At 36.8% G+C, this 17,886-nt stretch overlaps 1 pseudogene across 1 annotated transcript in view; it reads right to left on the bottom strand.

Annotated features, from left to right (window-relative positions):
• LOC309601917 (neuroendocrine convertase 1-like) overlaps positions 1–17,501 on the bottom strand; it is a 54,103-nt pseudogene extending 36,602 nt beyond the window's left edge. Inside the window, exons 1-10 of the transcript in view lie at positions 17,481–17,501; positions 17,244–17,385; positions 16,725–16,801; positions 14,767–14,855; positions 11,339–11,511; positions 8,775–8,987; positions 7,410–7,513; positions 6,204–6,440; positions 3,614–3,768; positions 1,373–1,506 (exon numbers count right to left, since the gene is read on the bottom strand). The product of the transcript in view is annotated as a neuroendocrine convertase 1-like (transcript). The remainder of the gene's footprint in view (positions 1–1,372; positions 1,507–3,613; positions 3,769–6,203; positions 6,441–7,409; positions 7,514–8,774; positions 8,988–11,338; positions 11,512–14,766; positions 14,856–16,724; positions 16,802–17,243; positions 17,386–17,480) is intronic.
• Between the last annotated feature and the right edge of the window lie 385 nt (positions 17,502–17,886).

Here is a 17,886-nt window from a genome sequence, read left to right as displayed (position 1 = left end):
AATGACTTGACTACTCCAAATATTCATATTTTAATCAACATAATTATTAAGTAATCATGTGAGCATCAGTGTAATTTCACCATAACACACCAAAAATTACTGAACTAGTATTTTGTGTTATTAGTATTCGTTCACCAAGCCAGTCCATGGCAATTTCCCCACAAAAGCTGCCATTGAAATAGTCATTTGGAATAATATTCTGTAGTAGTGTACAGTAATAATCTGAAACACAGCTTGTGGAAGTGAGCAATAAATGCTTTGTCCATTACTTTTGGTGACAGTATTTAAATGCTAGAAAGTGGGAGAAACATGTATGGAGAATGTTGAAATTTTATTTTACCAAAGCTTCTTTTCAGAATTTTTGCTCAGTCATTTAGTGACTGAAGATAGCTATTGATGCTCTTCTTTTCTAATAAAACCTTCCACTGAAGTTTAAATATGCAACTTTTGACAACTAAATTATCAGTAACTCTGCATGGGGATCTGTGATTTCAGTTAGGGTCATTCATGAGAAAATTTATTTCTGGAATCACAGAACCTTACAAACTGAGGAAACAGTGCATTATCTCTTGAGGAGGAAAAGCTTGGTTTATTGCAGGTTTCAGAAAATGAAAATGGAAAATGAGAGATAACTACAAAAAATGTTTTTCTTAAATATGTTCCAAAAATGTGTTATATTAGATCTTTCTTTTATACATATATGTATTTCTTAGATATATCAGAACTTTATTCTGGTGTCTCACTGTTGTAATCCATATGCCCAGGTGGTTTTACTCAACATATTAATTTTATATCTGTAGATTTCTTGGCTTTAATCGTTAAAAGGTTGTTCAACAGTAATTACTCTGAGAAAGAAGGTAGGGAAAGATACACATCAGAATCTGACATCACCAGAAATTCATTAATTCAAAAGGTTCTGAGTTAATGAATATTATGCACATCTACCAAGAACAGACTAGATCTATCATGTGCTCTTTTCTGCAGAAAAAATTATTTTCAATTAATCATATGTAAATTCTATTACATATTCCACTCCATAAATCACAAAAAAATATATTAAGTGATTTCTTTCGGTGACATATAATGTGAGAAATACATAGAGGCTTGAAATTTTGATGCTAAGTACAGATCAGTGAAATGAGGCTGTCTTTGCATTTATGTGAAGAACAAGAAACTCTGATCCTATCATTTTTTGTGTTTCAGAGGAGTCAGTCTTTAATCTTTAATCTAGATGGATGTTTAGTTTAAATAAACTCTTGTTGTAGTTTGTTTAATGAGAAAATTCACTCTTCAACATGCTTGATAGTGGTTAGCGATCATTTTATTTATGGTAGTTTCCAAAATTAGCTATTTAACATACAAATATACTTACCACATCAGTAATTCTTAAAACCCAGGTGCCTCTTGGATTCTGTCCCCATATGTGAACAGACATGAAGTCCCAGTTCTTAAAGCCATTGGGAGACTTCTCTCTCTCTCTCTCAGCCAGTAAGATAGTGCTGGTCCCTGTGTTAGTGCAATAGACCAACAGTAGTGATTGTTCATCCATGTCTGCTTTTGTTTTTCAGATTACTTAACTTGCAGACTATATCTAGTGCACACATAGGTAACCTGGAATATATACTATTTAACAGTGGCTTGTGGAATGGGAAAAATGCTATTTCTGATCAGTGGTTACTTTAATTATTTTCATAGCAGTATTTAAGAGCATTTAAACTGTCATATTAGGCCACAATAAAAAGGCACATCTTGCTTTGTATTCAATGTCTAGCAGGAGCCAGTAGTGGATGCTCATAAAGAAGCATAAGAAACAGAGATCGTACACAGCCAGTCTTTTCCGGCAATGAGCAGTTCTGGGAATTTCTGCACTGGAAGTTTCTAAGGCAAACCAGCTCACACCGTATTATGAAACTGCAACCTTATAAAGAATTCATCATTGGGTTTTTTGTTGGTTGGTTTTTTTTTGTGCATGAGTAAATGTAAGTCGTTACAGCCTGGAACTCAAACAGGGTGAAAAGCATTTACATTATGATTATGATTATTACAAAAATACTGCAGTTCAGAAAATATTTCTGCAGCAGAAGAGAATCTGCTGCACAGTAAAAAACTTGTTGTGCTTGTTTGCATATAAGGAGAGAGCAAGGGAGCTATATTTACATAATATAGAGTAGAAAAGCCCCAGGGAGCCTGATCACAAGCTATAAATACATTTAAAGGTAACACCATAAATATAAAAAAGGAACAACATACATTTGGTAGGAATGTTTTAAAGAAAAGTGGATAGTGGAGGCAGTAACACTGACTATTACTACCTCAACTAAACTCACAGAAATAGATATGAAGAAGAAGAAATTACTGTCATCAGTCTTTCAAATGGGGGTGTCTTACTGAGATGAAGCCATACTTCCTAGACATTAGCAGCAGAACGGTGTCTTGGGGTGGAAATACCTCTATATAAGTGAAATGAGAGCTACTGTTCCCATTAGATGCCCCATCCCTGGAAACATTCAAGGTCAGGTTGGATGGGGCTCTGAGCAACCTGATCTAGTTGAAGATGTCCCTGCTCATTGCAGGGGGGGTTGGACTAGAAGACCTTTAAAGGTCCCTTCCATCCCAAAGCATTCTATGATTCTATGATTATCTCCATGACATGCCTGAAGACAGTCCATGTATTTACTCCCAAGCTAAAACTTATCTAAGATTGAATTAAATTTGAAAATATACACCAAGGGTAAAACACATCACAGCAACACTGCAGTCATCTCACATAACAAAAAAGGTAAACTTACTTAGAAAAGAAAGAATTAAGGTTAGGCTTGAAAGGAATCCCAGACATGGTAGAGTATAGAAATATACCTTATGTACAGCACCTTAACTTTGCTCTCTAGTGAGGTCCTGCAATAATGACATGAACGAGGCTTTAGCGGTTTATTATCTGTGAATTACTAGATTAACCTTTAATATTAGTAGATTTGATTGATGTTTAATATTTAAAATCTTGTCTGTTTTTTTCTAATAATATCAGTTGATCTGATGATAGAAAATCTTACTCTACAAAGTTGTTTATACTCTATCAACTCTTTCTTTTTCTTCTCTGCATGGTGTTATTTCAGGACACTGTCAACATAACTTGCCATATTCTATCACATTTAGTATAGTGATACTAAGGTGCCTAACAGACATTGTGTTTTTAAATACATCACAGTTACATGAAATCTAGGGAGCTGGATTTCTTCAGTTTTCCATTAGTTCATTAAGTCACAGTAAGGCTGATAAGCACTATTAAACTATGATTTGTTGTCTGCCAGGAATTCTCAGTTTTTGCAGTGTTCAGGTCCTGTCTCTAGAAATGATGCCCTCATTTTTGAAGTATGATTTTCAAATCTCTGCTTACATAAATAACCCAGAACACATGAAGGCAGAGCAAGGGATTCAGAGAATCAGTTCTCTAGTTTCCTGGATGCTTTGTCCTCACACTGTTAGACATGACTAGATTTATCTAACAATATAGTTACCTATTTTTTATCAAGTGAAGAGCACAGAGGTAGTTTTTAATGAAATAAATCTTACACACTAAACCAACAGAAACAAAACATTTATTTGCCTCCTGTACCTGATAGAGATAACAGAGTGACATGAAGATCACCTCTATGGGAATATTCAATTGTTGCCTCAAGTTGCACATGCTCCAGAGATGCAATGGAGTTTTCTTGACCGTTGCAGGCTTTTGTGGGAATTTCAGTGATGACCTCCTCATTTGCTCTTAATCTGAATCTGAATTCTCTCAGTGCCAGGAGGCACACAAGGCGCGAACATCGTTCTTCCACTTCGATCGGTCTGCGGCTGCGTGCTCTGGAGTCCCAAGGGCCACAGCGCAGTCTTCTGTTGGTTTTTTCCTCAAGACATGACCGATCCAGTTCCATCTCCTCCTCCTCACTTCATTACTGATTTTCTCCATCTCCAAGTTGATGCTCGTCGTTTCTGCAACTTTTTTTTTTTTTTTTTCTTTTTTTTTTTTCCGGGAGGAGGTAGTTGGCCTCCTGCCCAACCCCCATGACTTGGAGGGCCAGTGGTTTTTCTGTCAGGGTGGCCTTCCCTTAGGCTGCGTTGGTTCGCGGCACCTTCTTCAATTTTATCCGGTGCACCCTCCAGAGAGGGATCCCCTATCCACCACCCAGGGGACGCGCCTTCTAGCCATGCAGCCCCAGCCGAAGGATTTGCTCTTAATAATCTGGCAAAATTACAGGAGTTCTTTGATTACTTACAGAAACTGTTTGATTCTGGATCATTATGTGAAATGCAGCTGACACATTTGATACCCATATCAGAATGATGAGAAAGGAATAAATAAGGACAAATTTTGCATTTTTTATTTATTTTGAATGCCCTAGTAAAAACCCTGACAGTTCTGGGAGCACAAATAATACTGAAGTAGAGCAATTTATAGGCGCTGCATAAGCTACATTTGTGTAACACACCCTGGAAACAAGTAAGCAAGTTTGATAATTGGGGGTTTCTGTCATCACATCCTTGTCCCACAGACTACAAAAAACAGTCTTTGCAATCAATCATCAGCTGTGTCACGTGACCGTATCAGATTTATACCTTAGTTGCCTCAATGAAATCACCAGAAGAGCTGTTATCATGGAGTTAAAATACTGCAGCAGGCATACCCTTTTAATCCTTGGTAGTCAATGCCAATGTAGTCAAGGTAGTCAATATAGTCAAAAAAGTTCACATCTTCTGTACATTCTCAGAGCACTGTGCATAACTCTGCACAATTTCCATTAATTTGGTGAATTCAATTCCAGAATTGACTATCTACACTTCCACATAAATTCACATAAATAATTCAAAACTTAGGATCCAGGAACCATTATTTTTATAATGTAACATAGAAGATTGCAATAATAATATATAAAAAATAAGAATTATATACATCAGTACTATACCAACACATCGTGGAAAGGAGATGGAGCATAAAAACAGATTGATAATAAAATAGCATAAATAATAATGTTACCAAGCAGTGACACTCCACAATACTGCAATATCTTTCTACAGACAGATTTTTGGTTCATTTACACAATATAATTTGTAGCTTTGATATAGCTATTTATTCTAGAGAACAAATCCATAAGTGAACAAGTGGAGACAAAAAAGATCTAAAGATCCTTATTGATTAACCAGGTTAATGACTAATTATAACTTACCTGTATTTTGAATACAGGATCACTATGCTGAGAGGATTTGTGAGTGTGGCTGGTAGGTCTTCTCAGTAAGCCTTTGAGACACTTGTGTTTCACAAGAGCAGTGCTATGAATATGACTAAAGCCCAATATATCACCCTGATTTCAACATGTCACAGGAAAAGAATTGCTGAGAGAAGTTACAGATGTTTTTTTAAAAAATCCGTGGGAGACACTGTGATGCGAGCAGCCACTGGTGATGCGAGCAGCCACTGGTGATGCATCCAGCTCAAAGTGGATTCAGGGGAGACAGATAACAACACAACAGCCAAGGGCTAATTTATGGCAATATGTGTCCACCTAACCACAGTGCTGGTCAGTGTCCAACTCAAGCTAGATTTGGAAGAAACTAACATACGAAGTTGGTATGCAAATATGACTATGAGTCAATTGTCTTACCCCCATAAATAGTGAGCAGCCCAAGAGCCCTTTGAGCTCTCTTGCACAGCAGCGGGCTGTACGCCAGGATCTCCCCTTGAGTAGGGACACCTCTCAAGGTTACTCCTCGAGGTTGAGAGATTCCTTGCCACAACAGATCCTCGGTAAGTGACTAATAGCACGCTAAACTTTGAAATCTTAGCTAGGTGATATAAAGGATTGGTTGTGCATATATAATCTTTTAGACATAAACCGTTGACCAAGTCTGGGACTAGGATTGGATCCAGCCACACCTAGACTCCTCTTTGAGAAGGAGTTTAGAAAGCAAAGGGGTCCTCTCTGAACCTCATGACTCAACGGGAGGGTCTCCCTGATGGTCTTGTCTGACCCTGTCCTCTATGCAGTAAATAATCAAGTGTACCTTGTCATGGAATCTTGTTAAACCACTGTCGCATTCATCACTGAACTTTGTTAACTCACTGGTTTATATCAATGAAGTTTATTTTTTTTGCTTCTCTCTTACGAGTGAAGTGCACTCTCACTCCCTCCGTGACAACTGCTAATGCAAATTCTTACCTTGGTTCAAAGTTTCTATCATCTTTGACAATACACTCTTTCTTTTCTGGTACTCCTTTCCATGTTTTAGGATCAGCTAAATCCACCAGTGCATTGGCATTGAGTAATCCAAACCCAAATCGGCTGTTTACCATCAGTCCTGCTCCATTATTTTTCCATCCTGGATTGCTAGCCAGTGGATCATATTCTGAGGTCCAGACTACCAAGTGCTGCATATCCCTCCAGGTTAGATTTGGGCTGTTGAGAAAATGTTCCTGGTTAATTGTTTCAGGACTATATCTATCAATTTTGTCTCAGTTATTAGTGTGCAACAGAACACGTTTAGGAATGTATATGACCCCATTGTTTTAAAATGTAGAGCATGTCACATCCTTATCTTCACAATACTTCTGTAGGTAGACAAAACCTCTGTGTAAATGAAGAACTGATACCTAGCAAGATTAGAGCTCAATTGTTCAAAATTATTTAGGCATTTAAAGACATCCAGCAAAATTGACATCTCTTACCAGTCTTTTTGGGATACAGACTTTGAAAATTCACTGGGCATTTGATTATATCTGTGGTTAACTATACCCTTTACAATATGGCCCTAAGTATCTTGGCTTATGTAATCAAATAGTATGCGATAAAATAGGGAGCTGAACCTACATCTTTCAAGTAATATGCCTAAGCCCTAATGCCTGAAGCGTTTTCTGTGAAAAGACCATTGTCCTGTCCTGTCCTCTCCTCTTTTCCCCTCCAAGTCATATATTCTGACTACCAGCTCTACAGGATTTGCACCTGCCTGCTCTGACATTCGAGCATGGATATTTTGCATTTTATGTCCCATCACCAGCAGCAAAGGTTCTGCAAACTGAATAAAGACTTCACTTGAACTTCTGCAACTTACTGTCTTCAAATTACATTCTCCTGATACATATGCAGCCTCACTGCCTTTAAGTGCAATTGACTGGAACTCAGTAAACAATTGTTGCCAGTGCACAAAAAGGTCTAAAATTCCTTGGTCATCATCTTATTTATGTTGGCTCTGCTTCACTAGGTAGGTGTTGATGCAAGTAGCTGCTCATTTTTGTCATCAGACTGAGGAAGTTTGACTGACATAAAGTGGAGCTGCAGCATGAAATGGTGCCACTTTTAAATAGACAATGTTTGAGGGAAAATGGTGGGATGGCTGAGAGTGAGGAGTTTCAATGGTAATTTTAGGACATCTTTGCTTCCAGAGCTAGAGCAAAAATTTCTGCTGCAAGCAGTGCAGATGCAGAGGTCCCAGTGTGAATCTCTGTACATTCATTGTGAACATCAGCACTTGTCTGATATAAAAACAACAAAACCCAAATTGCATGAAAAAAACAGTTGTAAATACAGTCATATCCACACTCACAAACATAACCATGTATCCTTTAATACATTCCTCACCAGCAGACAGTGATGGATGTTTAAATCCATTCATATTTCAATCCACTCTTTTTACTTCAACTATAATTTTTGTATCAAAATGCTTTGTGTTGGAACAAAATACTGCCACATCATTGAATATCTTACTTTATTCTAAGGTTTCACAATAAGTGTTTCGGGCTTAGTGATGAATCATAAAAACAGATCACTGTGTTGGGTCTAGAACATTTAAAATTACTGCCTGCTTGAATATTACTCATAAGATTAGTATTAGTGTTCTGCTCCCTCTTCAGCAGAACTATAATTTTCAATGAAACATGTGCCTTATTTGGAAATTAAATATCAAACTCATCTGCCCAGGTGTCCAAAGATATGGAAAGGGGGTACACTGAGACCTTTACATCTCAGCTATGAAGTGAAGCCACTTAGGAAGGACTGATCTCTTGACTAATCTGCACTGACATTATTTTAATCCCTTTCCATGTAGTTTATTGTAAAATAAGCATCAACCAGAGCAGAACAGGGATTATAGGTCCTTGAATATTATTTTATCACAGCAAATTTATTTAGGACAAATTTTTTCTTACACAGTTAATGATGTCACAGGGACTGATTTGTCTGCTTCCTGAGTACCTTTTACAAGCTTGGAAGTACCATTTTTGCTGTCATCAGTGGGAATGGAGGGGCTGAAAATCTTACAGAAGGTAAGTGGTAGAATGGCAACATATACCAGAGGTACTGACTCATATGGGTACACTAACTCCATAAGTTCCTTTTCTTTATATTCTAAATCTCTCTTGATTTTTTATTGTTACAATCCCATTAATTCTGTATCAGATCCTAACCCAACAGATGAGATCTGCCCTTTTTGAAGAATGGGTCCATATCAAACTTCATGTAGAGACCTCTGTCATACACAAGCACCAGAACATTTCAGCATGCTGATATAACTGTCTTGATACAGTGATATTGTTTAGCCATTGCTTTACAGTAGATGATGTTCTGGAAATACAATCACTTTTTGGATTACTAATCCCTCAGTGTTTCAAGATGAAAGTATTAAGCATGTAAAACATAAGTAAAGCAGGCACTTGAAATGAGGCATTTAAAAGCCCTTGTTATTTTCATATATAATACATTTCTATGTTTGTTCTGAATCTGGTAAAAACAACCTACAATTCTTTGGTCAGTATAATCCCCACTGCTGTATGCTGTGGCCAGAGTTGAAGAGCACTTCTCTGCATACCAGGGAGAAAGGCCTTGCTGAGAAGCACTGCTAATGGAGATAGTGTAGATACTATCAGTGTAACCATCACAGTCACAATTGTCACCCTAATGACCTCCATTGCCAGAAGCCCATACAAAAATGGAGCCTTTTCCATTTTGGCTCTAGAAGAAATGAGTGATTATCAAAGAGAAAATAAAGTTTTTGGTCTCTGCAATATATTCTTAACAACCCCCTTTCCAAAATGACAGCATAATATCCCAAACATTTTCATATGGAAAAGACAATTTTCCATATGTACCATAGAAGTTAGAGAGAGAAGAAACCAGCTAGATGATATATCCTACTTCACACCCTATAGTACATTTTTTTAGTTTATCTACATCTTTTATTTTGTCTAGTCTAGATTTAGTGTCCCAGGTACAGCAACTTTCCTCGAAATAGATTTTAGAGTTAAAAGAAGGGGCTGTGATGAACAGGTAAGTTTTTCCATATGCTGCTGCATGGTCCTGAGCATTTCTAGGAAAAAATCCCTATTTTTTTAAAGAAATGGCAAGTTCCTCAGGAGTTATTTCACTTGCATTTCTTGTAATCACAGAGATATGGGTAAGTGGTATGAATGATGTATGATATGAGTTTTCCACACAATTCCTTTTTGTAATGAAGCCTTTCACTGTTTGGCATTCACTTGCTGAAAAACAGTGAACCAGTAAGCACATCTGATTGGAAAGCCTTCCTTCTCTTACAAATCTGTGGGCCAGCACCATCAGTCTCTCAGGACACAACCACTTTCATTCCCTGCTCTGTTCTCCAGTGTATACTGAGGTAGCAGCAGCTAATAATATTGATGCTGACAGCTGACAGTGGATTGCTGCAGCAGCATGTAAACCACCACAGCTATCACAGAGGACACAATCAGCTATTCTGTCTTAAACTGTGCTAGTCCTTCAGAGGAAAGAATCTATTTCATGCAAAGAGCAAAACTTTATATTTTCATTTGGTATTAATACATGTCTATTCACTGCAAACAGCAGTTGGAGATACAGATTTTTATCATCCCCTCTCAGACGAGATTTGAAGTTACTCGTGTAAGGGCTAAGAGACATTTGCAGCACTTAAAACATTAAAAATAAAGAAACAGAAACAGAAAAATAAGATGTGCTCTTTGTAATATAATTGCTAAAATGGGAACAACAAGCCATGTCAGTCACAGTAAAAGGGATATCTTCTTCTGAGAATAAAGGCTGCAGTCCAGTAAATCACTGGTATATGTGAGCAGCTGTTTTGATTTCACTTGAAGTGCTACTAATGTCTCTCAGATGCTTAAGGCTAAGCATTCATTTAAGTGCTTTACTGGGCCAGCGACGAAGGGGTCAGGGATGAAACTGGTTGGCAACTCCATCTTTGACTGACTTTAATGGGTAATGGAGAGCATCCAGATCCTTGCAAAAGGAAGCCTGGCAAATTAATAGGTAAATTTAGTTCCCCTAATAAATAAAACAAGCTGTAAAAAAATTTATATTTTTCACCAAATAACTTGCTTTTTCAGAGTAAGACCACTGAACACTGGCTCCCTAATTCTTGCCTTCAGTTCTTCTTCTCTTGCTGCCTACTTATGGGCTTAGGTCTCTGTTTATCACCAGCCCACTCATCTCAGTCCCCATTCTTTCCTCAGAGTATGCCTGTCAGTTGTAAGACTATTATTTTTTCTTCTTCTCTCCTTCTATCTGCTAAGTTAATGTTAACTGACTTTTTTTTCCCAAAATCCTCTTTTTCTTTGTTTCTGGCCTTAAAGCACTCCTCCATTTCTCTCCTTTCTCATCTCTGATTCAGTCTCCCTCTCTGTATTACTACCTGGCCATCTTTAGATGTCTTTTCACCTCACTGGCAAGAACACTTTATGTATATATATCTCCAATAGCTCTGTCTGCACCCTACTTATCATCCAACCAGATCAAAAGAGGACAGAAAAAAGATTTGTAAAAGCACTGTTTTCTGTACTCTCCATCATGCATTTTTACTATCTTCATTTTAATTGGATCACGATATCCACCAACTTATAAACTAATGTAATTAACACAATACAAGCCCATCCACAGGGTGCTAAAACGCATCATTATTTCACAAAGTAAAATATTCACAAATCAGAATTTTTGTATAAAATTTTTATAGGCTTTCAGTGCGGAAATCCAATTACTCTTCAGAGCAAAACAAGCAGGCAGAAAAGGGTCGGGGTAGGGCAAGACAAAGGCAGCAAAAGTAAGGATGGAAAAAGAAAGCTTATCTGTGGAGAATACCAGCTTAAAACCAGCTTTAAAAGCTCTAATGGTGCTTTTTTAAAAGTTATGTTTTGGCTGGTATTTTCTCTACCTGTACTATTAAAATCACTTTCCCCCTTTTCAAATGTGTTTGAGCAAACAGAGCACAAACCATTTTCATTTCCTCCCTGATAAGAACCATTTTAAAATTCTGTTCCCTGCCATATTTCACTGTAGCTTTCTCTTAGGTATCGTACCTGTTTTATCCCATACTCAAAAGCCTTCTGTGCCAGTCTGCCAGGTCCCTCTACAGTTTTACCATCATCATTAAGCCCCCAGCTCACGCTGTAAATATCCACATGTTCTGGATTGAAACCAATTGAACTGGCTTCAATGACATCAGTGACTATTCCATACAGCATATGTATACCTTAACAGAAAAAAACAAGACTGCATTTATTTTGTTCCCTCTCTTTTGTCTTTGTTAACTGTAAAATTTCCAGCAAAATTAATACATAGTTATTGCACCATGGCCTACTGCTTTTCATTTAAATAATACTCTGCACAGTTATAATGCCAGGGTAAAACAGTATACCTACCCTTTATTTACAGAGCTCAGTGCTCTTTACAAATATTAAAAACAAACTTGTAAAATCTTGGTTGCACTCCTTTCTCTTTTTGCAAAGAGCCAAAAAGATTATGTTTTATTTACTGTTCCTGCTTTTTCTCATTGCATTGAGTTCTTACTTGACTTCTCTTTCTTCCTTCCTCTCTGTTAGATCTATATCAAAGACTTTTCTGAAATAGATAGTAAGTCATTGAAATTAAATAGGTTTTATCAAAATTTCTTTTATCTTTAAGATTTCTAAGAGTTTTAGGTCAAAGAAGTAGTTCTGAATGTTCTGACTAAAACACTTTGTCCTCACAGTCATTAAGGAAAAAAAGGAAAAAAGGACTGTAAGCATAATTCTTTTCCCAAATGGCTGGCCTCTAAGACACTCCTAATTACTCTGAGAGAAAGCTAAGTTTTATTATTTCATGTTAATTAGTGGCACTGCTATCCCACTATCACTGGTAAAGCTGGAAAAAGAATCAAGGTATATACTGTGCTTCAGGAACTAAAAAACACCACTTATCATGGGTAGGCATAAACTTGTAAGCTATTGAAAAATCATTTTTCAGTTGGCTCAGAATCATGAGATTCTCTCATACCATTGTACTATGAGCAAAGATTTGTCTGTGTGGAAATGACTGCAAGCTCCAGATGATAGATTGTAACATATAATGAGATACTGGTAATGCAGAGACTAGTACACTTCTCAAAGTGTACTAGTACATTTCTCAAACAAGAAGACAAAGCCAACTCTGTATATAAATAACATAATAAGGAAGAAAACAAGAACACTGACAACACACTGATGAAAACTGTTCACAAAAAACTTGCTGTCTTAGCTTTATAATCTCCAAAAATACTGCTTGTTTAAGTCAACTCAGGGATTTGATGACTACAGTGATATTTCCCTAAGAAGATTCCAATTATTTGCTCTTGCATAAACTGTTTCCTATTCTTCCACATGCTTGTTTCCTTTATCAGTCCCACAAATTCAAAAGCAGGCAAAGCCCAACATAATGTGAAATACATGTATCTGCCTGGCAGAAGGTTATTTTTATCAACATGTCACTCTGTTGGAACTCTAAGACCAGTCCTTTGTTAAATGGAGCTTCTTAATCATTTGATTTCCATGGCAGTACCAGAGAAATATCATAGTATGGTGCTATGATTAGATGTGTGTGAATATATATACTCTGCTTTACTCCAAAGGGGATCGATACGCACACATTCCTTAGCTCTATATAAAACAACAAGTGAATGTTAAATGAAACTGAAAGGTATCACTTTTAAAACAGACATTATGAAGTATTTTGTTCACACAGTGCACAGAAAAGCCTGTGGGATTCACAGCCACAAGGTATTGAAGAGAATTATCAAGTAAAAGATTTCAGAATAGGGCCAGATATTAATGTGACTAATGAGCACATCCAAGTTTATTACAGTTAGTATTTTTAAGGAAAATGAAAAATTTTTAATGTTTTGTTTTATCTCTCAAGGCAAAGTTAAACGAACCTCTAATGTTGAAGGTTAGAGAACAGGCTATTCCGAATGTCAGGGTTTCTTTCTCTAAAGCAGCTACTGCTGACTGTCAGAGAAGGCATTGCCTGTGGACCGATGGATTTTTCCAGTATGGCAGTTGCTACAAGCAAGCAACCACTTAAAGTAGTCATCCTAACTAATGTAAAATAGAACTGCATAATGCATCCTTTAATGGATTTTAAAAAATGCCTGTGAAGAAACAAATCCTGTATAGCTTGGAACATCAAAAAAGCCTTCCAATGTTTAGCCAGTCCAAATTTATCTGAATCTTTTGAAAACTTCTCCTATCTTCCATTGTTCTTCAAATGTGTTTTTGTTACATCCCTATCTCTATCAGGCTGGTCATATATGCCACTTTACAGTTTCTTTCAACTTTTTCATTCCTTCTCCTCCCCCACCCAGATATAAGCAGATTTCTTGGTAATTTGGATTGCTGGATTGCTTTTCATCCCATTATTTTCCTTTTCTAGACAAATCACCCAGCACAGATTTGTAGTTTGCATTTGCAAGAGGAGTACATACAAATAACTGCGAAAGGATCTTCTCTGTAGATGCAAGTGCCTTAAAATATGGGCACAGCGGGAATTCAAACATCTTTGCAGCTTCATCCATTTTGCCCTGCTTTGAAAATTTAGCATCTTCATCTTATGAGTGAGATATCTTATTTAAACAGAGTATGACAGTGTCATGTATTATGGCAAAGGCAGACTGCAAAGCAGACATCCATGACAGCTCAGTAGAGTAAATGGGAACCTACAAACATAAGACTGAAATGGTGGGAACAGCAGTTATAGTTGTCAATCACCACTTATTATCCCTTTGTTTAAAAGTTAAAAAGGGAGTAATGGAAAAACTAGGATTTTGCAAGTATCTTCCTCTGAACTAAATATCCATTTGCAACTGATATTTTGATTGTCTGTTTCATGAACCTGGAATGGATTAAACTTTTAGTCATCTCTTAAAACAATGGCAATATTGACTGAAGGGTAAGCAAGACTTTACCTATTTTCAAAATTAACTTATGATTGTAGCATGAAGTAAACTGTTGAAACAAAAGCCACAGCAGTAGGAATATATTGACTGACATGACCTTTCAAATGTAATTGTGTAGATGGAAACAATATGCTGCAAACAAGGGTGGCTATAAATTAGGGTGTTCTTAATTTTACTCTACTCAGTCCCTTCTCCCTCATGCCACCTCCTTCCAGGAAAAGCAGTTATAAGAAGTAGACCCATCATTCCTTTAAAGATACAGTCTTATCTCTGGGTTCAATCTACTTGTTGTTGTTATCTGTAGTCAAGATATAAACCAAATTTCAGAGAATGTTGGCACTTAAGAAATGATGTCATATAGATGTAACACTTTGCACAGATTATCCTGCCAGACAGGATTTTGTAGCCTAATATTGCAAGAGTGATGTATTTCAGACCTCATCTGTATTTCAGATTAATGGTAGCTGAGAATACTCAGCACTTCCAGGATCCATCTCATTTCCATTCACAACAGACATCTAGCTATTTTTGTTTTCTTACCTCCAACTCTGGAATTGTAGGCTACTCCAACTCCACATTTTCTATTGTTGGCTTGCATGGCAATTTCTCCTGCACACCGTGTGCCATGTCTGAATAAATATAGTAAGAAAAAACAACATCTCATAACCCATACACTTCTGTGTAAAATACACAGACTCACCAGTGATGATCTTGATTTGATGGAAGTCTTCCTTTACCTGAATGTAATGCAGCTATTGAATAGCTTTTTGAATTATGTCTACTTGATACAAAAATACTTGTTTCCCTTAGGCTTCAATCAACATAACTTAGTTTGTTTAATCAACAACCCATTTAATGATCAAAGTATCATTATGATGAGATGATAAATACCTAATCCAAAACACACTGAGATCAAAAGACCTATGAGCTATCAGTATTTTAGCAGACTGCAAGAGTAAGGTAAAATTTTGGGGCTAAGAAGCTGCTAAACTCCTTCAGAAAGAAATACGAACAAGTCACTTCTAATCACACATTTAGATACTCTTTTTTAATGGCTGCATTTATTTAGGATTTCAGTAAGTTAGCCTTTAAAGTATCTTCACGATTGCTAAATTTTTCTTGTAACCAAGTATTTTCTATGCATTTTTTTGCCATAGGTGATTATTACTACTCAATACATAAAACCTTCAAATAAATGTAATTGCAAAAGAGCTGTATTATTTAATACTACAGATTGTTATTCAATGAAGTGTTTGAATGCTTCTGGGCTGAATTCCACTTACTTACTAGTAAACATTAGAGATAATAGAGGTAGATTTAAGAGATAATGTCATTGGAACCAGAGGATAATGTCCTCCCACTCTTAAATAATGCTATAACAAAGTAGAAATGTCTTTTTTTAAATGTCTCATTCATGGGACATTTATTCTTTCATTGATTGGGTTTTTTTCTATGCACTTACTGATGTATGTTGTAGATGCTATCATACTGACAATAGGGAACCAGAACATCAGTTTCTTACTGTATCTTTATTGAGTAATGGCATCCTAATTGGTTTAGAAAAATGACTTGTTCTGTGCACCAGCTTTTAAAGAGGTCTACTCTCTTTTCTTTCTGATGGACAAAATCCCTCCCTGAACTACCATGGATAAGCCTAGGTGTGACAGTCCCATCACCACCAGAGAGGTGGTAGAAAGGGTACCAGAAGAAGTACCATTAAATAGTACTGGTGGTAGAAGAGGTACCAGAAAGGGCATGGGAGAAAACTCCTCATTCCTTCCAAGCCACACAGTTCCACTAAGTGAACTGGCTGTTTGTCTGTGTTCAAGCCTTCTGAAACTTACTAATTTATTACTGTTTCCCTGGGGACATTTTGTCCAAATCTGGTCTACAGAAGACTTCCATCTGCCTTTTTCTTCAGAAGAGACAGAAAGATTATCCAGGAAGTGCATGTAACCTCTTTCAGTGTCTGACCATGAGTCACACCCATATGAGAGGAAGAAGTCAGAAGCATGACTTCACCTGTGCATGTATGCACAGAGCTAGAAGCTATTCTACCTGTCCAAAAGGTAATGCCAATACTGGAAAACAGCACCCTTAGCTACAAGAGCTGACCTGAAGGGATGGAGGTTTTGGTAGGTTGGTAAGTTTCTCTGAGAAACAATTTCCTCCAGAGCACTTCACAGGAGATATGTATTCTCTTAACAAACATTCTTATTGCAAGTCAGCAAACTGAAGGCAAAATCTGCTTAGGTAGATGTCATTCTACAAACAGACATGGTGAATTTCAGGACATTAAAGGAAGATTAAAATTGAAAAGCTCTTCACCTGGGAATTTAATTTCCTTAATTTCCAGTGTTTGTGCAAATGTTATAAGGATTTTTCCTTTCATATATAACTGTCATACAAGATATATATATTTCTATATTTGCATGTCATAAGACACAAAGTAATAGTGTACAGCTTTGTTCTCTTTACACAACTGGGAGGTTACTCACTTGTTTTTGGGTTTTGTGTCATATCTAGGAAAGGAATCGTGATCGTTGTCATTGAAATCATAACTTGCCTTTGGATCCTATGTTTAAAAAAATAGAATTAATTGTGATGACTAAAAAATACATTTGAAAATGGATAAAGAAAGGGGTTCTAGTGTCTGTATTTATTTATTTGGTGTGCCTCACATTGACAGCAACCAAGTTGGTAGAATTTGATAAGCATTAACAATTCCATAAACTTTTCATGGTGCTAGAACCGGTTTAAAAATTCATCATTAAATCATTGCATACAAACATGCCTGGGAACTAAAACAACTGAGAAAAAATAAAGCTATCTTTATTAAGTAACATTTAGCTTCCCGTGACACAGACCAGGTTACAAATTATGCCTGAGGCAAATATTTCCATCTCTGTCATGTAGAAGCTGCCTTACAGAACAGAGAGCAAGCTGGAGAAGAATGTCTGTTTATCAAATTTACAATTGATTAATTTATTCCATAACATTCTAATGCCCAAAATTACATAGTTAGCATAGATGGAAGAGTTCCACTCCAACCCATCATCTAGTACTGTAATGACAACACCTTTGTCTGTAATTCCTTTTTCCCAAATAGGAATAACATGGAGATCCAGTTTGGGAAGGGATAGTTATTCATGTATCTTGCTGGAGAACAGAAAAGGATTACAAATATGTCAACATTTTTATCCATGTATATTACACAGGTCCAAAGTTATATTTTAATTACTTGAATACATTACCTGAAGCTCCTTGAAGACCATCCCTGAAAAAAAGAGAATCTTGTATTTATTAGAGGTGGGCAACAGAAACACAGAATGGTAGGGATGTACTGATGATCCTTGGAAAGTTCAGTTAATAATCAGACCTACTAATGTTTTCACCTGATGAGAAGCCAAGACAGTACAACGAGTTATGTTTTCTCTAAATGTGTTTTCTCCTTTGAAGTCCAAGTTAGCCAGAGCAAAATAATGAATGGATAAAAGAATTCAGGTAGTCGCTTGGTTATGAACAACTGTGCTGAATTACAGCTTTCTGTTTACTATTTTCATTACTACTCGGAGTACCCAGCCCCCTGAGCTGGAAGACAGGGATGGGGAGCAGAATGAAGCCCCCATAATCCAAGGGGAAATGGTCAGCGACCTGCTA

Source organism: Platalea leucorodia, assembly GCF_965183815.1.
Source record: "Platalea leucorodia genome assembly, chromosome: W".
NCBI classification, from domain to species: Eukaryota; Metazoa; Chordata; class Aves; order Pelecaniformes; family Threskiornithidae; genus Platalea; species Platalea leucorodia.
The sequence above is the reverse complement of the archived record's forward strand: the minus strand, read 5'-3'. Positions and strand labels throughout refer to the sequence as shown.